Here is a 14673-nt window from a genome sequence, read left to right as displayed (position 1 = left end):
GGTTCTCAAAACTTTGAGCCCATAGAGGGTATTTTTGAAAAATCTAACTTTTGAAAACAAATTTTTTTGTTGAAAGGAGATAATTTCCGAACCTGTTTTCTTTAAACCAAAGGTGTGAGAAATGGATTTTAAAAAGGCCTAAATCTTTTGAGTTTGTCTGAAAACTGATGAGGTGGCACACTGAATCCCCGGCACCAAGTCTGTAAGTATCTTTCTGTTTTATATACTAAACTGTACTGTAGATAGTACTGAGCCTTAGAGATAGTACTATAGATAATGTAGCATTAAGGCTACAAAACTGAGACTGTAGGGTAAACTAAGCCCTAGGGAACTAGACAGTAGCTAAACTGCAGTCGCACGAGAACAACTCTGAAACTTTATCTGTTCATAAGATATTCCGTAATAAACAGTGGAAACAGTAAACTAACAGCATAAAATTTGTAATCAGATAAATTGATATGAGTACGAGAGTTACTCGGGGAAGAGGCCGTGGTCGAGGCCGAGGTAGTACTCAAGCTGGATCTTCGTCTTCTAAACACATACCGGCTGGAGTGGCACGACCACCACCGGTGGATGAAAATAGGCCGTATGATCAGGCCGCGGGGGCAACGCTCTGTCCCAGGCCATGTTAAGAGTTTTGGAAAGGGTGGCCGGAGCTAATGTCAGGCCCATGAGTAGGGGGTCCATTTCTGAGCGACTCCGGGCCAACGGAGCGAAGGTTTTTAGGGGTATATTTGGAGTATCCCCAAATGTGCCTAAGTACTGGCTGGAAGCCACGGAGCAGATTATGGATGACCTGAACTGCTCAGTGGAACAGAAGTTAAAAGGGCTGGTGTCATTACTGCGGGACGAGGCGTATCAGTGGTGGATCACTGTGAGAGAGGGTACCCCAGCTGAGAGGGTAACTTGGGAGTTGTTCAAGCAGTCCTTCAAGGTAAAATATGTCGAAGCTAGCTATGTGGATGCACGAAGAAAGGAATTTTTGAACCTGACCCAGGGTAGTAAGACCGTTGCTGAATATGAGGCAGAGTTTCTACGATTGAGCCGGTACGCTAGTGGCATTGTCTCCACCAAATATGAGCGCAGTGTTCATTTTGAGGATGGCCTCAAGGATGAGCTAAGGGTGCTTATAGCTCCACAGAGAGAGTGTGATTTTGCTGCACTGGTAGAGAAGGCTAATATAGCCGAAGAGGTGAAGCAAGCCAAACGAAAGAACCGCGACAGGGATCGAAACTGATTCAGGAGGGATACTGGACCAGCTGGTGTTGCAAACCGAAATGTTAAGAGAGCTAGTATGGAGGAACTGGTTCGAGTAGTTCCGGTGAATACAGTTAGACCACAAGCTTGTGGAGGTTGTGGTAGAATGCATCTGGGTGAATGCTGGAAGCATTCTAGGGCATTCTGGGCTTGTCTTTGTTGTGGATCAAAGGAACATAGGATCAGGGATTGTCCTAGAAGGCCAGCTCAGACTCAAGTGGCTGAACAAGGGGCTGTGCAATCTGTCCAACCAGCGCGAGGTGGACCGCAGCCGCCGAGAGGTCGTGGCCAAGGTTGCTTTGGCAATGGCTGTGGACGTGGGGCACCTGGTAGGGGTACTATTAATGCTGAGGCTCGTCAGCTAGCTTTGGTATATCTTGCTCGTCACCGCGAGGAGGGTGACGCACCTGATGTCATAACTGGTACATTTTTTTATCTCTGGCGTACCTTATACTGCTTTGATAGATGTGGGGTCAACTCATTTGTATGTTGCATGTAACATTTCTGGGGCATTGGGTGTTCACTTTGAGGAGACTGTGTGTGGGGTAACTGTGATAAGTCCTTTAGGTCACTCGGTTAAAGTAGAGAAACTCTTTAGGGAGGTACCTTTAGAGACTCAAGGTAGGATTTTCTGTAGAGACTTGATGGAGTTACCGTTCGAAGAATTTGATTGGATCCTAGGGATGGATTGGTTGACTAAGCATAGGGCAACGCTGGATTGTGTAGCTAAAAGGATGGTGTTAAGGACTGTTGAGGATGAAGAGGTAATGATTATTGGAGAACGAAGAGATTACTTGTCCAATGTGGTATCGACTTTGAGGGCTGAGAAACTGATGCGTAAAGGATGCAAGGCATACTTGGCTTTTGTAAGCCAAGTTGAAACTGAGGATTTAACTGTGGAGACTGTCAGAACTGTTAGGGAATTTCGGGATGTTTTCCCAGAAGAGCTTCCTAGATTACCTCCAAATCGGGAAGTTGAATTTGGAATCGATTTGCTACCTGGAACAGCTCCAGTATCCATTGCACCTTACACCGAAGGAGTTAGTGGAACTGAAAGCTCAAATCCAAGAGTTGTTGGATAGAGGCTTCATTAGACCTAGTGTGTCTCCATGGGGAGCACCGGTCCTGTTTGTGAAGAAAAATGACAGGACGATGTGCATGTGCATCGATTATCGCCAGTTGAACAAACTAACGATAAAGAACAAATACCCACTGCCAAGAATTGATGATTTATTTGACCAACTTAGAGAAGCTTCGGTATTTTCCAAGATTGACCTTCGATCTGGATACCATTAGCTAAGGGTAAAGGAAGTGGATATTCATAAGACAGCATTCAGAACTCGATATGGTCATTACAAGTTCCTGGTTATGCCGTTTGGGTTGACGAACGCACTTGCCGCTTTCATGGATTGGATGAATCGAGTATTCCAACCTTACTTGGACCGAATCGTGGTAGTTTTCATCGATGATATTTAGGGGGCAAATTACGGCTAGGTTAAATGCCAAGTATAAATTCGGCATTTAGGGGTAAGTGTGCCGTTTTTTTGACCATCTTTCCTCCTCCTCCTTTCTTTTCTTTTTCTCTCCATCTACCTTCTCTTCTTCTTTTCTTTGTAGCCAAATCCTTCTACCACTCTTCCCTACACCACTTCCTTACTATTATTTTTAAGCCTTATAACCGAATATCACAAAATCCGAAATCCCGAAGGTTCATATTGTCTGTGTTGAATTATCCTGGCAAAACCTACTGATCTTTCTTCATCCTTTTTTATCAATTCTTTCTTTTTTTGAACCCCAAACCTCTGTCGACAAAGCCACTACAAAACCCTCACCTTTTCTTCACTGTTGCAAAAAGCCGAAAACGCATAGCCTTAGGGACATAGCCGAATTTTGAGATCTCTAAGGACTCGAATTTTGTTATATTTGAGGGGTTAGATCTTAATTAGAATAGTGTAGGAGTTAATTAGAATCATTGACCGAAGGAACCGGTGGTAAGTTTCGAACCTAATCTTTATTTCAGGTTTTAGAAAAAGCCGAAACCCCCTAAAGGTTAGGGAGGCTGTCGATTTGGGCTTGTGGCTCTAAGGGTTGTTATAATTGTTTTATTTTGGTAATAGTGTGATCTAGAGGCTGCTGATCGAAGGCTTGGACAAGTGGAACGACTTGATCTAAATCTAGTCGCTGATTTCGGCAAAGGTAGGATCGCTAGTGCCTAAGGTGTTTTTGGCCGAATATGGTACGGGGGTTAATGTAGTTTGTTTTAATAGTTAGATTAACATGTTAGTAATCTAATTTTAGGTAGTTCGTGTGTGGATCTCGTCAGCATATCATCCAAACAGGTGTGTAACTGACACCCTTTCATAGTCTAGATCAGCAAAAAATGCCGAAAAATCGGTATTTTGTGGACTTGCGAGTGTGCGAATGCTCGTGACGTAAATTGATTAACGTTTTTGGTAAACTACATTGTTTAGACAGCAGAGTGCATGATTTTTGTACCTTCGATATTTTTGGGCTTTGTGGGCCAAAATTGGGATAGTAGGCCAACGGGCCCAATTCGATAAGAACCCTCGGTAAGTGTCTCATGTATCTAATACCAAGTGGCTTAGTGTTACGACCATGCTTCTGCTATGTCAGAGGCTTGGTCAGTGGTTTAGTAATGTTATCATCTATAGGTACTCTGCACATCTCCACATCCCCTCGATCGATAATCTTTCAAATAAGATGATATCACTAAACTATATGTTTGGATTGTTGGTGAAATCTAGGTTCCCTTTCTTGTGCAATAGCTCCATTGTTGTCACAACAGAGTTCTATAACATCTGATATGCTAGGCACTACCCCTAGTTTAGTAATGAACTTCTTGATCGAATAGCTTCTTTTGTTGCCTCACTGGCTACAATATACTCGGCCTCTGTTGTATAATTAGCTATTGTATCCTGCTTTGAACTCTTCTGACTCACAGCACCACTATTAAGGCAAAACACAAAATCTAATTGTGATCGAGAATTATCCTTATCGATTTGGAAGCTAGCATCAGTGTAACCTTTTACACTTAGCTCTTCCTCACCTCCATACATAAGGAATGTATCCTTAGTCCTTCTTAAGTACTTAAGGATGGTTTTAACTGCCACCCAATGACCTTCACCAAGATCTACTTCGTACTGACTCTTCATGCTTAAAGCATACAACACATCTGGATGAGTACATAGCATGGCATACATGATAGACCTTATAGCCGAAGCATATGTAATCTTACTCATGTGTTCTCTCTCTTGTGGAGTTGAAGGACACATTTACTTCAAGAGTGAAATACCATGTCTTATAGGTAGGAATCCTCTCTTAGATTCTTCCCTACTGAATCTTTTCAATACTTTATTAATGTATGTACTTTGGCTTAGACCTAGGCGTCGTCTTGATCTATCTCTATAGATCTTGACTCCTAAGACATACAATACTAATAATGTGATAATGCTCCCACAAACTTTCTTGTAAACACAAGGCTTATCTTCATTTTTGATAAAGCCAAACTCTTTGATTGCATCATTAAAATGAAGATTCCAGCTTCCAGAAGCTTGCTTTAATCCATAAATGGATCTTTGTAGCTTGTATTTTTTTAGCATCTTTTGGATCTACAAAACCTTCAGGTTGTGTCATATACACATCCTCTTCAAGTTTTCTATTAAGAAAAACGATTTTGACGTAAAATTACATAATCATGAAATGAAATTATTGGGAGCAAGATCAGAATGGTTTTAAAAATAGCAACAGGAGAAAAAGTTTCATCATAGTCAACACCATGAACTTGGCAAAAACCTTTAGTGACCAATCGCTCTTTGTATGTGTGTATATTACCATCAATGTCAGATTTCTTTTTGAAAGGCCACTTGGACCCTATGATCCATACTTTGTTTTCTAACATGGAATTCATCTTAGACCTTATGGCCTCTAACTATTTCTCAAAATCTAGGCTCACCATCGTTTCTTGATAAGTCCTAGGCTCATCTTTATCTATAAGCAGAACATCAGCATGTGTTGTAATGAAAAATCCATATCGCTCAGGTACTTGGCATTCTCTTAAAGATCTATGTAGTGGTTGTGTTTCTACAATAGTTATTTGTTCCTCCATTTCTTGTAGAACCTACTGCTGTTCTATTTTTAGTTAAGTAGTATTTTGTGGTTCTTTAATTTCATCAAGTTCAATCTTTCTCTCATTTACTTTTCTAGAGATAATTTCTCTTTCTAGAAAGACACCGGTCCGAGCAACAAATACTTTACTTTCAGTAGGATTGAGGAAACAATATCCTTTAGTTTTCTTAGGATATCCCATAAAGATGAATTTTTTAGATTTGGGTTCAAGCTTAGTAGACGTCTTACATTTAACATAATCTTCAAAACCCCAAATCTTCATAAAAGACATACTGGGACATTTTCCAGATCTAGAAAATTAGGTATTCTCTTGAAAGATTAGTCTAGTAAACAAAAGAAGAATAACACTTACACTTGCTAGAAGGAAGGGATGACAATGGAGCTTCTTGGGCAGTAATGAAGATCATTCTTGGGGGTTAAAGATTTCATGTTTAAGGTTTCAAAAATGGCAGCAAGAAGTAGAGGAGAATAGTGCAGGAACTCATTGGAAAAGAAAGGAAAAAGGGATGGTAGATCTTGGTGGTTTGGGCGGCAACACACAAGGGAAAAGAAAATGAAAATTGAAGGGAAAAGAGGAGAGGAAGAGAGAGGGGTGGCTAGGGTGAAAAGAAAATGGCTAAATTTTGAGATACATAAATAAAATAAAATTGATATTTATACCTAGGTTTACAAGGTAGGGGTGACACAAAAATTGGGAGAAGGAAAATTTTAGCAAAATTTTAGCTATTTTGCAAGGGAATGGGTTTGAACTTGGGACCTTGATCTAATTAGCTTGCTTTCTTATTTCGTTTTAACCACTAGGCTATTTACTTATCTTTGAAATAATTTCACAAAAAAATTAAGATAAATTTTAGGATTTACAACTCTACCTCCTTAAAGAAATTTCGGCCTCAAAATTTACTTGATTCAAAAAGGTGAGAACACTGAAGTCAAATCGAATCCTTTGGCTCCCAAGTAGCCTCTTCGACCCCATGGTTTCTCCAAAGCACCTTAACTAAAGGAATTTGCTTTCATATGAAATCTTTAACCTCACAATCCAATATTCAAATAATCTCCTCCTCAAATATTAAATCTGCTCTAACTTCAATCTCATTAATTTAGGTTCTGTAGACGAAAACATCCCTGCTCATTAAATTAGCCATTTCACAACTGTTTCACGACACCATCTCACCTATGTTACGACACCATCTCACCTGTGTCGTAACATCCTCAGCAAATTGCTTTTTGGGTATTCTGCTGGTTGTGTTGAGACATCCTAACTTCGTATTGCAACATCGATAGTAGTTCATTGTATTTTTTCCCTCGAATGATATCTTGCACACTCAATCAACATGTTAGTATTCCCTTAGGCTCAGATTGACTTGGAAGGTCATAAAACACATAAAAAATGCTCTTTTTTATTCACTAGATCCTAAAAAGGGAAAATTAATAACAACTATATTAATTTGCTATAAGACCAGCTAGTTAAGTATAGAATTAGGCCTATTTTGCTACAATGAATTGTGGTAGATCACATGGTCTACCAGTGGCCTAACATATATGCCAATCGGGTTAGAAACTAACATACCCTACTCGTGGCCCATCATATTTAGATACTGAGTTTGCACACCAAGGAAGTTGTTTTTATTTATTATCACTTACATGCATATGCAGATGGTTACATGCAACAACTTACCACGTTCAAAAGAAATGGTTTTACCTAAATTCATAACCCTTAATTATTATAGCCAAAAAACTAACAATATAAAGAGACTCCAAGTAGACTCATAGAAAACCTACAAAAATTGGATACTCACAAAAGATCTCACAGTAGCTAGTTACACCACAAGTCTTTTACTACCTTTCACAACCTTTACTTGTTATTCGGGCACTCGCTAGTTTTTCTCTGATGATGTTAGTTCCTCTTTTCTCAGGGTAAAAGAAATAAAAACAAGATAGAAGAAAGGAAAAAAAAAGAACCCCCATGACAACAACGAAACCATTATATATAACAGATACAACTCTAACAATAACCCCACACGTGGCAAACCATGCAAAGCTGACTCAGCACTCTTTTGTGGCCAACATAATAATTTCTAAACAAAACCTACCTTAAACATCATTGCATTCTAGTTAATTTCCAGTTAGATATTAACAAGAAACCAACTAAAATTGAATAGCATAACCACGTTCTCATAAAGAAAATTATCGGGTCCATGACCTAACAATTTGCCACTAGTGGATGCTAACAGAAGGGTTTGCAAAATTAAGGCTTGCCAAGAGAATCTGCTAATTGGTAGGTACTCCACAACGACCACACCAAGACGTATAGATCAGTAACCTATACTTCGCCAAAAGACGAACCTTCAAAAAAGTCTTTACAAACTTACCTGATTAACCAAATAATCTGCCAATCATGATGCGACAACCAACACTAACTTAACCTGGCGAAGAAGGCATAAATCAACCTTCATTGGCTTATACTTTAGCCAACACGCCACCCACACAAACCACCAACTTAGACAATGTCGGGCGGGGTGTTCCATAAACACTCAAGATTTTTCTAGTTGATTAAGATTATTAGTACGTATGAATACCTAAGGGATTAAGTTCATGATTTAATTGGATGGAAATGAAAGTTCTTACTAGCTGATTAAGATTGCCCCAAGGTGACTTAAATCAAGAGGTGTAGGAATTATTATTGCAATGGCTTACAAATATTTTCAAGGTTTAATGTAAGATGTATGCATCATCTTAATGCATATTGAGTGTTGGAAAAGATTTTTCAAATATTTGGTTAAAACAAAGATACTAATTAATTGATGTTTTATTTTAAATTTGAAAACGACACCTATTTTCTCACTAAACATATTTTTTGAGAAGAAACTGAATGAAAATAACAATAAGGAATGGAAAGGAACTTCATGATTATCTTAAGTTGTGAGAAACTCAAAACAGTTCTTCATAATAAAAGCTTTTTGACCACTCAAGTTGAGGCTAGAAAGAACTAGGAGGGGTCTGTTTGAAAAATCCAGTTAAAAAAACTATTTTCCTTCATAGCGAAAAATTAAAATTTGAAAACTGAGTCAGTTTGTGATATTTATAGGAATAAAATTTTCTCCAGAAAAATATTTGTGCTTTGTACGAGACAGACCCGAGACGTTCCAAATTTTCAATTGAAAGAACTTCTCTACTATTCTCATACCACAAATTTCTTTAAGTGTGGACTCGAACAATCACAAACCAAAAAAAATTTATTACTTTCAGTAGGAAAGTAATTCTCTCTCAATAGAAATCGACATAATTGTTATTCCTAAAAAAATATAATTTATACTTAAAAATAAATTCTCACTATTTTCTACCAGAATAACAATATTGAAAACTAGTCTTCTAGTTTAACTAAAAAAGGGGGATGACACTCCCTTGGTAAATACATTAGGTACATATGAGGGGATTTGGGACTCTCTGGTAATGGGTCTAACTATACGTGTTTCTTGAACATTTAACTCAGTACTTTATAATTTAATTTAACTCAATACATGTTTTTCTGTTTCCCAAAATAAATACTGTTTACAAATTAATTTAATCTGATAAATTAAATTTTTAATTAAATAATTTTATCAATCCAATTATAATATCGTTAAAGCCATGACAACTTTAGCGTAAAATAACTCATTAGAAACTATATTTAATTTTCATATTCAACGAATTCACCATAACTAAATAATTTAATTCCATTTTTTGAATTACAATTCTTTAATTAAATAATAATTCAAAAAACTTAAATTGATTCTTAAGTCATTTCTATACTTAGTGAGCAAACACATTCATTTTCCAATGTGACCCATTTCTTTCACTTCACCATTTCTATCCATTTATGTTCATTTGGTTCTTTATGCAATTCATTTCTAGTTTTGATGAGCTACTAAAGGGATCGATTAGACATATATAATTAATGCTCAAATGATTTATAATTAAGTTTCAAATTTTCTCTTATTAATTATAAACTCAGTTAGTCATGAAGTCATTCCACTATACTATCATGACTAAGCTCTTCCTAATTATATACCATTACGAAAACTACTCAATTAGTGCTCATCCAATGACCTTGTTATAAGTGTGTTTCCCTCATAGGATATCTTTAATCTCTTTGGGATAAACCTATTCTCCCAATATGATCCTATTGTATCTCATGATGTCTTTCATGAAAAGTTGACTATTATCAAATAGAAATTAAGTCATTTACTTTTCATCTATCATGTAATACCAGTGGGAGGATATCATTTACTCATTTCTTAAGTTATGAATTGCATTATTGTGAAAGATGCTATATACTATAGAAGTCGTATACCAAATGCATCTGCTTTCAGTTCCTTATTTATTTTGAACTCAAGCTTTTACTCACATCAAAGTAAATGAATCATGCATATATAGATGCTTGGCAAATTCATTTGGTTTACTGTTGAATGGATTTGTTTATTATTAAATAAGGAAATTTAGTTAGTTAAACTAACACATAGTTAGAATGGGACTAAGTGCACTTAATCACGAGAATCAAGAGCGTTAATGGAATTTTCTAATTTTTCCACTACACTGGGTCTCTGTGCTTAGGTATATAAGGATAGCAATGCCTTCACCAAAAACCTTTACTTTTTCTTTGTGTTCATCTTCCTCTTTAATCTTCGTAGTAGTCAACCAACTCATACGTTTGTCATAGCTCTCTGGTAATTACTGATGAACCCTATGTTATTTTTAAGACTATATACGTTACGGCCCGATCTAAGCAATTACATTGGCCATAGAGATGGCAAAAACATTGAGTTGAAGTGTGTTCATTCATTTTTTAAAACACATGCTATTATTTCTTTAAAAAAACCAATGAGGATAATTTTGAAAACTTGATAAAAAATTCTTCATTATTATTTGGAAATCCATTTAATGATTCTTTTAAATTTAGGTTTGATATATTGAATTTTGCAAAAACAGTTTTATTAGAAAAAAATACAATTTACTTAATCAAAGTGTAATCCAAGAAAAATGTCCAAATGTCTAGAGTTTAAAAATCCCATGCCACAGTTCTATAGTCTACCATAAAATAAAATCCCAAATATTAATAAAGTCCATAAAAGTCCAAGTGTAATAAAAATCCATATTTATACTAAACCATTTCTGAGAGCATCACCAACAACCGCATCCAAGTCCTAACCATGAGGATTATCTGAAACACATGAATAAAGTGGGTGGGCTTTAAAAGGCCTAGTGTGACATCATCCCAAATAAAATTACATACAAATCAAAATATCAATCTCAGCTTATCAATCATCACAATAATCACAAGTTCTAATACTGAAACTTATGCATGAACATGTTGATGCATACTTTAAAACGATGCACATTTTATAAAATCTCCTACCCATCTCCGCTACACACCAATACCGTGTTCCCTAGAACAAGTCCATTTGAACCACCATTTATGGACAAGCCACCACTGATTTGCAGATAAACTGCCACTGATAATACATTGTGGACAAGCCACCACATATGCAGATATACTGCCACAAAAACACTTTGTGGAAAGCCACCACTAATTTGAAGATAAACTGCCACTTACTTCCTCCTTTAACAAACCCACCCTAGGTCGTATGATATGACAATTTTAGTTTTTAACACATATTATTCACTTTTACACTTAGGCATGTAAAAATGCTCTTATAATCACATATCCAATATAGCTTATAATCACTTTAACATGTTTTAACATGTTTTTCATGTTAGATCATGGATCTCAAATTTACACATACACATATATAAATATCACTTTCTTTAGATCATTAAAAGTATCACACGTGCCATGTATCACATATCATAAGGATGAGATTTACACATCTCTCACAATCACAGTTACCATCACAACATATATCATGCTTTCATAGAATCATTTGGTTAGGTTTACTTACTTGGTAATCATTTTCGATGAGTTTTTCAACCCTCCTTTGAAGTACTCATTGTACTTGCATTTATTCTCAATTTTAATATTAACATACTTTGCTTATCGCAACATTATATTTAATCTAAATGGTATTGAATCCACACATTTTTCGTAGATCCAAAAAGCCACAATCCCCTTGTAATTATTTTGTTTGGATCTAAACCTGAAAGAGGTATCTAACACACAAAAATGTATATTGGTTAGGATCCTTTGGAGGTATTTTATTACTACTAAATTAGTCACTAAAAATCTTAACATAACATTTACCCCACAGTTTGCACATTCGAATTGATGATTTCTGATCCGAAGTTAAGGATCTCTCCTATTTTTATCGTTTGAACCTTCAAAGAATATAAAGAGTAGTGTTAACATGTGGAATAAAAAATAACTTCTATGACCACTATTTGATTTGGCCAAGAGATGAAAACACTAAGAAGAGAAGTTGATGATCGAATAACCCACTCTTACACACTGGTCTGTGGATCAATATAGGCATGAGATTGAAGAGCTGGGTGATCTAAAAGAATTATTAAAACAAACAGGGTATAATATTAATCAAAATAAAAAGAATGATAAAGAAATGAGGAGAAAAAGAAGGAACTCAACCACCAGCGACGATAGCAGTCTGAAGAAGGGTGTAGCAAAAAGAAATGATAGAGGTTCGACAAAACAAAGGTGAAATATATAGATGAAAGGAAGAGGGATGGAGGAGAAAATAATTTGCAGTGGCTTGTGGTGGTGGTCACGGTGGCGATAATTGGTGATGGGGAAGAGAAAAAGGAGGAGGAATAGTGGCTACGAGGTGCAGTGGTCGGTGGTGAAGGGTTTAGTCACGGTGGGGAAAGAAGTAAAAGCGAAAAGATAATAGGGTGGTGGTTTTGCAAAAGGGGAGAAAATAGGTGAGAATAGAAGATGAAATAGAGAGAAATAGGAGAGAGGGAGGAGGCAACGGCAATGAGAGGTGGGTGAGTGAGAAAAGAGGTTAGTCATCTTTGTTTAGGTTCAATGAACCTCTTCTATGGAAAAGGTGAGATGAAATGACAAGAGAGGGAGACATGGAGTAAAAAGGAGGATCATACTCCCTCAACTTATGGTAAGTTTGACCCATAATGGAGGAAAAGAATCCTCCTATTCATGAAAGTTATGGGGTAGATGGAAAGCTTAATAAAATAATGGGTTTTTGTGCAAAAAAATTAAATAAAAATGTGTGAACAAGGGGACTTGAACTTAAGACCATTAGGATAGGTAAGGAGCATTAAACTAGTAGACTACTTCACCACCTTGTTTTAATTTTTGTGCCACTAATTACAAAAATGTGGGATGTGACAAATCGACCCTTCTTAAAAATAAATTTCATCCTTGAAATTTACCTAGTGGGAAAAGGTGAGGATATTGTTTTCGCATCAAATCTTCTGGCTTCCAAGTGGCCTTATTAGAGCCATGATTCCTCCACAAAAACGTCATGAGTGGAATATGTTTCCTCCGCAAAACCTTGACCTCGCAATCAATAATTTGTATTGGTTACTCATAAAATGAAAAATCTGAATGAAACTCAATCTCCTTAACTAGAAGTATATGATAAGGTCAGACTAGTATGGTCTCAACATGGACACATGAAAAACTTCATGGAAATAATCCAACTCTGGAGGTAACTCTAGCTAATATGCTATTGGTCCAACTCTATTAATGATGCGATAGGGTCCACTTAACCTCAGACTCAATTTCCCCATGTGGCCAAACCTCAACACTTTCTTCCAAGGTGAATTCCTAAGGAAGTCTTGATCACCAACGCTGAACTCTATATCCTTCCTCTTCAAGTCAGAATAAGACTTCTGGCAATCTAATGCTGCTTTTAAACAATTCTGGATAACCTAAATAGTATTCTTAGTTTCTTGCACTAAATCCGATCCTAACAATTTCTTCTCCCCAAATTCCATCCAACACAAAGGTATGTCTAGCCCGTGTACCCTTCGAAATGGCCACACACGCCCATGTGCAAAGGCTGTGTGCCTAACACGGCCACCAGACACGTCCGTGTGTCTAGGCCGTGCTTGAGATTGACTTTAAATTGTAAGACTACCCCAGGGGACACATAGCTGTGTAACATGACCGTGTGTCACACATGGCTGAGACACACACTCGTGTCTCTACTCGTGTGGACAAAAATAGGCTACTTGAAAAGCCATTTTCCCACTCTATATACATAAGCTTTTAAGACCACATTTCATAACCCAAAATGCAACCGAAACATTTTTAAAACAAGCATCACTCATACTTCAATATCATTAATCATTTCCATACATAATTCCAACTCAAACATACTAATTCCATGTAACAAATTCATAACTTGAACACATTCTTCATATCACATTTATAACCATTTCAACCACAAAACTAACTTACCAAAAAGACTATTTCACTAGGCCATATATATACACCAAATTACCATTTTTGCATCACATATCCTATACCAAAATTAAATAATAAGTTCAACCATAATCAAGCCATATCTCATGGCATGATATACCAATCTCAAAACATACCATATTAATTCTAGTCTATACATGCCATACGATGATATATACATTTTCAAAAGGTACCAAAATAATATTTGATAGTATGGTGATGATCCTCGACGATCCCCGAGCTTCTAGTAGCTTTGATATCTATAACACAATGCAAACACACACAAAGTAAGCTTTCAAAAGCTTAGTAAGCCATATACAAATAAACTTATCTTTTTAAGCATATAAGCAACATAAAATACATATACTCTATAGCCAAATACTATCACAAATCACATAGTTCATATACATTTCACGTATTCCCAATTCATTTGCACATATAGCATATTTTCTCATATCATCACTTGCACATATGCTTACTTCTCATATTTTCTCATATCATCACTTGCACATATGCTTACTACTCATTAACAAATGTAGAATACATCTCCACATACCTAAATTGGTTATTCATTCATTCAATCACGTATTTCTCAGAATGCCTGTTGAACCATACGGAATTAAATAGGATACGCGGATAACTCAGAAAGCTCGTACAATGCAAATGTCCCAGACGTGGCCTTACATGTAGTCAAATTTTCCTTTAGTTCATATAAACCCACATATTTCTTTAATTTCACATTTTAACCCCTCAATTTCTCATTTTCATAATTTAGTCCAAAATACTCAAATTCATAAAAAATCCCAATACAAAACATAGTAATCTAACACATATCTTTCATTTTCTATCATCAAACTTCATAAAACTCACATTATCAACAATGGCACGTCTTAAAA

This window comes from Gossypium hirsutum, chromosome A12 (assembly GCF_007990345.1).
Source record: "Gossypium hirsutum isolate 1008001.06 chromosome A12, Gossypium_hirsutum_v2.1, whole genome shotgun sequence".
Classification (NCBI taxonomy): Eukaryota; Viridiplantae; Streptophyta; class Magnoliopsida; order Malvales; family Malvaceae; genus Gossypium; species Gossypium hirsutum.
Note: the sequence above shows the minus strand (reverse complement) of the source record.